The 6691-nt window shown below is 37.9% G+C and overlaps 1 long non-coding RNA gene across 1 annotated transcript; it reads right to left on the reverse strand.

Annotated features, from left to right (window-relative positions):
* Window positions 1-2753: 2753 nt before the first annotated feature.
* LOC140517384 (uncharacterized) lies at window positions 2754-6598 on the reverse strand. The gene is made up of 3 exons (XR_011971572.1): window positions 6444-6598; window positions 5541-5629; window positions 2754-4672 (listed from the first exon to the last, which is right to left on the reverse strand). It is a non-coding gene; the product is annotated as an uncharacterized lncRNA (long non-coding RNA).
* Window positions 6599-6691: the final 93 nt, after the last annotated feature.

The raw sequence follows: 6691 nt of genomic DNA on the forward strand, positions 1-6691 counted from the left end.
TTTATTGCATTTTCAAAATTCTTTTTGAGGTCTTCTGTGTCCTGAGACCAATTCATATTTTTCTGAGAGGTTTTGGATGCAGGAGTTTTGACTTTGTTGTCTTCTTCTGGCTATATATTTTTATCTTCCTTGTCTCCAAAGATGCAAGAAAATACCTTTTCACAGGGAATGTAAGAATCTGTAGTCTGTTTCTTTTTAGTTGGATTCCTCATTTTCTGAGTCATTCACTCACGTTGAGGGCTCCAGAAGCACCCTCTGGTTCAGCAGTGGCTCTGAGGCAGGGGCTTGAGATCCCTTCTGAACCAGGTGAGAGATCATTCCCACTGACGTTTGAAACTATCTTTAGCATTTGTAGGCTGAGAAGTCAGGAATCCACAGCAGACACCATCAGTTGTGTCCCTAAGGCCTGGTCCTGCTCAGTCCAAGCTGGCATGACCCGCAGAAAGGCAATCCTTCCCCAGCCTGGTTGGATACAACATGCCTGTTCCAGATTGTCTTTGACTGGTAATTTGCATCTACCTGCCATTTTATGGCTTCTGATGGTCTAGAATTTATTAAAAGTCATTTTAAATGTCTTTTGAGGAGTTTTGAGGGAAGACCTGTAGTAGGTCCCTCTTTCTACTCCTCCACCTTGTCTCTTCCTTCCCATTCTAAGTTTTAAGAGAAAAAATAACAGAAAGATCTTCAGAGATTTCTTCCCAAAGGTACTCAAGGGGATAAGGATTGAATTCCAACTTCTGTCCCTTCCTCCCTCCTGCACCAGCCCCAATAAGAAGGCAAGCAATTTAATATAGGTTTTACATGTGAAGTTATGCAAAACTTTTCCACAACAGTCATATTGTGAAAGACTAACCATGTTTCTCTCCATTCTATCATGCCCCCAATTTATTTTATTCTCTTTTCACAGAATACCTCCTTAAAAGTTATTTCCTTCAAATGCCCCCCTCCTCCCATTTCCCCAACCTTCTAAAATCCCTCCCCACCCTGACCCCACACTTATCCCCTTCCCTCCTACTTTCCTGGAGGGAAAGATACATTTTCATAGCAAATTGCGTGTTCATGTTATTCCCTCCTTAAGCCAAATGCAATGAGAGTAAAGTTCACTCTTTCCCTCTCACTTCCCTCCTCTTCTTCCCCTCTATTGAAGATTTTTCTTGGCTCTTTTATGTGACAGATAATTTACCTCATTCAATTTCTCCCTATCTCCTCCCAATATATTCCTCTCTCATACCTTAATGTTATTTTAAAATATCATCCCTATTCTACTCACCTTGTGCCTTCTGTCTATATGTATATAATCCCTCCATCTATCCTAATGCTGAGCAAAGTGTCAAGAGTTACAAATATTATCTTTCCATGTAGGAATACAAAGAGTTTGACTTTAGTAAGTTGCTTATGATTCTCTTTCCTCTTTACCTTTTCATGCTTCTCTTGATTCTTGTATTTGAAAGTCAAATTTTCTATTCAGCTCTGGTCTTTTCATCAGGAATGCTTCAAGTCCTCTATTTCATTGAAAGACCATTTTCCCTTTTCAGGTCCATACAATCAGGGATCTTTCGGGTTTGCCACCACTGAACAAGTTAATGAGACTGGCACATGAGGATATTGTGTGTTCTCATGTTCATCAAAGGAACAGGCTAATTTGCCTTGAAACAATCAATGCTATTAATTCCCCACAATGTCATTTTAAGTAAACTAATTCTCATCCCTAACAAAAAAAAAAAAAGACCATTTTCCTTTGAAGTAATAAACTCTATTTTGCTGGGTAGGTGATTCTTGGTTTTAATCCTAGCTCCTCTGATCTCTCGATTATTTTGTTCCAAGCCCTTCAGTCCTACAGTTAATGTAGATGCTGCTAGAACTTTTGTTCTCCTGATGGTATTTTCACAATACATGAATTGTTTCTTTCCTACTGCTTATAATATTTTCTCCTTGACCTGGCAGTTCTGGAATTTGGTTACAATATCCCTAGGAGTATTGATTTGGGATCACTTTCAGGAGGTGATCAATGGATTCTTTTAATATGTATATTATCCTCTGTTTCTGGAATATCAGGGTAGTTTTCCCTGATAGTTTCTTAGGAAATGATGTCTAGGCTTTTTTTTTGATCATGGCTTTCAGGTAGTCCAATAATTTTTAAATTGTCTCTCCTGCATTTGTTTTCCAGTTCAGTTGCTTTTCTGATGAGATATTTCATATTGTGTTTTATTTACCAAAGAATTCTTAAATTGATCATTCCTTTTGACCCAGCAATACCACTACTAGGGATATATTTACAAAGACGATTAAGGGAAAAGGAAAAGAACCGATATAACCTAAAATGTTTATAGTAGCTCTCTTTGTAGTGGCAAAGATCTGGAAATTTCAATGATACCCATCAATTGGGAAATGGCTGAACAATTGGTGGTACATGATTATGATGGAATAATACTGTGCCATAAGAAGTGATGAGTTTAACGATTTTAGAACAAGCATGAAAAGGCTTCCACAAAATAACCAAGAAACAAAGGAACAGAGCCAGAAGAGCATCATATGGAGGAACAGCAATATCGTTTTTAAGAATAACTTTGAGTGAATATCATTTTGACTATTATAAATGCCCAAATTAGCTACAGAAGACATGTGAAGAAAGATGCTATATGCATCCAGAGAAAGAATTGACAAAGAGAAATATGGATACAACAAATTTACACAAACACACACATGTATTTGTGTCTGGTGGTAACCATCTCTAGGTTGGGGGGAGAAACAAATAAGTTTATATAACTTTATTATATATTTAAAAGGATTAGCAAGTTGCACATAACAGATTTATAGTATCATGTACATTCATTTTGTTACACTCTGTTATGGAAAAGCTTGTTTTATTCCAGAAATTTAAAAAATAAAAACAAAATTTTTAAAATGCAAATTAAGATGATTAAGGAGATGATATCTGCAAGGGACTAGAGAAGACAAACGAATATCAATATTCAGCACATATTTAGCAGATGCCATACATCTGAATTAAAATAAAGAAAATTCACTGAATTCCAAGAAGATATAGACTTCCCTGCAACTCTAGCTCAGATGGGGTCTCATAATTATGGCACCTTGATTTCAATATATTTATTTCATTTCAATTCCACCCAAAACTAGCCATGAGAAACTATGGAAATATCAAGCTCATAAACCATCTGTGAACAGTGGACAGAAGTACATAAAAAAATACCCTGACATTAGTCAGTTCTTTTCTGCTGCAGATAAATAATAGCCATGGCTCATTATTTGCTGTCAAAGAACTACCATGAAGTACTCAGTGGCAAGGACCTGATGCATTGTCCATTATCAGCAGTGTGATCAGCAGTGTACCCAGCAGGCTAACCTCAGCTGTTTGCTCTTTTCTTCTCCTTTTATACTTCCAACCCCACATTTCATTCCTATGTTCCAGAGAAGAGAAAGTGTTGGCCCCGGGGCCAGGAAGATGTGTTCTGACTTACTGGCTATGTAGCCTTTGACTAGTCATTACCATCTTAGTATACCTAGAAAATTCTCTAGTCGAATGTTTCAGAGAAAGTGCAATGTGCATTAGGAGAGGACATCTATCAACAGAAATTCATTCCCTAATGGAATCACACATTTAAGAATGACATAGCACATACTTGGCATGATCATAAGAGGGTTTTGTGGTAGGAGAAGCTTTATATGGAGTTCAAAGGTATGCCTGCAAATTCTGCTCTGCCAGTTCCTGCTTGAACATACTTGTGTCAATCACTGAATGACTCAGGGCCCAGGATTTTGCATTTGAAAAATAAGCTGAGTAATGCTTGCCCCACTCACCTCACAGAATTCTCATGAAAGTTAAAGGAAACAATGTCTGTAAAAACCTTGGGAAATCATAAAATGCTTAAAAGAGTCATGGGATCATAAATCTAGAGCTGAATGGGAACTTGGAAGTCACTGAGGCCAATGGCTTCATTTGACACATGATAAACTGAAGCCCTTGTTAGAGCAAGTGACTTGACCAAGGTCACACAGGGAGTCACCAGCAGAGCTGACATTTGAAACCAGATCTTCTGACTCCAAGTCTAGGTTCCTTCCCTGGATACCAAGCTAACTCATGAGGTGCACTTCTGACCTCACAGGAAACTTGTGATGATCTAAGGATCATCTGCATTTTACAAATGATCAACTGCATTTTACACTAAAAATGCTCTAATTGTGACTGTGTGTGAATTTAAAAGCTATATAAAGTTTTGATAATGATGTAGATATTCCCTTTGTTACCTCCTAACTGAACCTCAACACAGAAATTGGAATTCTGTCTTGTCCAGAGTGCTCTGCAAGTGTTGGGGATTTGATGCATCCAGATGGAAGCACCTGAAAGACCTCACCACCCAAATGGAACCCATCTGGCTCTCCATCATGACAGTGCTAAAAACTGTCCATGAACATCTGTCTCCCTGATAATAATGATCAAAAGGTTGATGCCAAGTGATCTCCCTTCATAATCCACATTCGCTCTTTCTTGTCCTTGCAACATGTATTTTCCATCTCTGTGGAACCAATTAGAAGGAATTAATTCATACCAGTGTTGAATAAGGCACACGGATAAGTTTTAAGCAAGCTTAAAGTGCTCATAATTTCATGCCAAGTTCAAAAGTCCATGAGTGGTCACCAGGGTCCATGTCTCCTATAAACAAAGAAATAAACTCATCTCACTTTGGTTGAGTTCATAGTTCAGGGAGGATCCCAACTCAGTGTGTCACTCATTGAGTGTATGATATTATATAAATCCCTTCTAATCACTTCACTAACAATTCCTAATATTTAAATTAGGTGGTAAGGATTAGGTAAGGCATGGGGAGGGGGATGGAATCACAAGATCACAAGGGTTCACTATTTAAAGACTAGTTCTTCTAGCCCAATGCTCTCAGTAATCAGGGAAGGAAATTTAGGTCTAGGGACCAAGGTCAGAATGGTAATGGAATAGAGGCAGTATGGTATTTCTGCTATTATTTTTAAGCCACTTAACCTCCATTTGGATCACTTTCCTCGTCTGTTAAATGGGGATAATGATAGCACCTAGTTACTCATATTATTGTGAGGATTAAGTGAAATACTTATAAAGTTTTGAACACAGTGTCTGGGACATAGAAAGTGTCACATAAATATTTTTTATTACATAAATTAAGATTTTGGGGATATAACCAGAGAAGGAACTCCCTCTAACAACTGATATAGTAAGACAGTCATATCTTTGCAGGGTAGATAATTCTTGTGTCAGGACACCTAAGACCCTCCAAAGAGGCAGGGTTCAGAAGTAGGCTGGTAAATAGCCAGATTTCCAGAAAAAAAATTACACTTGTCACACTTTTAGATTTAGACTTAACTATTAACATTTTCTTCATTATTAAGTCTAGAAATAAAACAATAAATCAAGTGCTGATTTGTGGTGTTTGTCAGATGATCAAAGCATAAATGGTCACACTTAGATTTTAACAACCAACCCTCTGGAGATAGACTGAGCATACCCTTGGTCAGTAATCTTAATTCTTTACCTTTTTGTTTTCTTTTTGAAACTCTCAGTATCCCCTTTGTTCCAACAGAACAAGAGACTTTAGTCAAAGTTTGCCAGGGAATGGAATTTCTGTGAACGAAAAAGAGGAAGATAAGTGAATGGTGACTAGCTGAGACCCTACCTAGAGTCCTTCCTGAAGTACTCTCTGTGTACTGACCATTGAAGGCACATTGTATTACCTATGGAACTTTAAAGATCTGCAGGAAAGTGCAATATGGGGCAAGGAATACATTCTAATGAGATGCTCAGAATCTTGAACCTGACACAAAATGGAGGTCAGTATGAACAGAGAAATGAGTTCTATATCAATATAAATTGGAAGACCACCAAGAATAAAAGGATTTAGGATTACAGTCTCAGTCTGAGAACTATGGTTATCCTCCAAGCTAGAATGAGGCAGGTAATCTATGCAGGTCAGTAGGAGAGATGGGTTCAGACTGTGCTTAAAGTGGCATTAGTAGATGAAGGCTTATAACAAGAATGGTTGGATGGTGAGTATTTTCAATGACTGATACTGGAAAAGAAATCAACCTGAAAGATCAGAGTCAGAAAGACTAAAGCTCTGAAGACATTTAAGGATGTAAAAATCTGGGAAACATAAAAGGTCTGAGCAAGAACAGTGAGAAAGAGAAAGATAGTGGGGAGGACCCCTAGAGGGGATGGACTACTACTCAAAGAGTACAAAAAGAAAGCAGGACATGTCAATATCTATTTATTTGCCATCTTCTCTCTCAAGGGGAATGTTCTTCAAGGTAGAGAAAGAATAAGCATGATTAAGAAGTCAATTAAGCCCAATGTAGCTTAGGAGAGAAGATGATAGGACATAAGTTCTTTAATGGGAGGTCAAGCATGCAGGATCTGACCATGTGAAATCCACCCCTACCTCCTCTCAGGCGGAATTTGGATATTTTCTCCCTTCTTAGTTCAATACACATTCATAGACCTGTAGAAATTTTATTATGGACAGTTTGTGATCTCCCAACAAGAAGAGATGGATATAATCCTTCCTGCCTCCCACTCTCTCCATGTAATTTATTGCCAGGTTAAGGTCAGTGTCCAAAGACCATTAAACTAAACAAAGTTAATGGAAAACTAATCCTGATTTCCTACAAGAGCTATGTGTTTATTGGC

Source organism: Notamacropus eugenii, chromosome 1 (assembly GCF_028372415.1).
Source record: "Notamacropus eugenii isolate mMacEug1 chromosome 1, mMacEug1.pri_v2, whole genome shotgun sequence".
In the NCBI taxonomy this organism is placed as follows: domain Eukaryota; kingdom Metazoa; phylum Chordata; class Mammalia; order Diprotodontia; family Macropodidae; genus Notamacropus; species Notamacropus eugenii.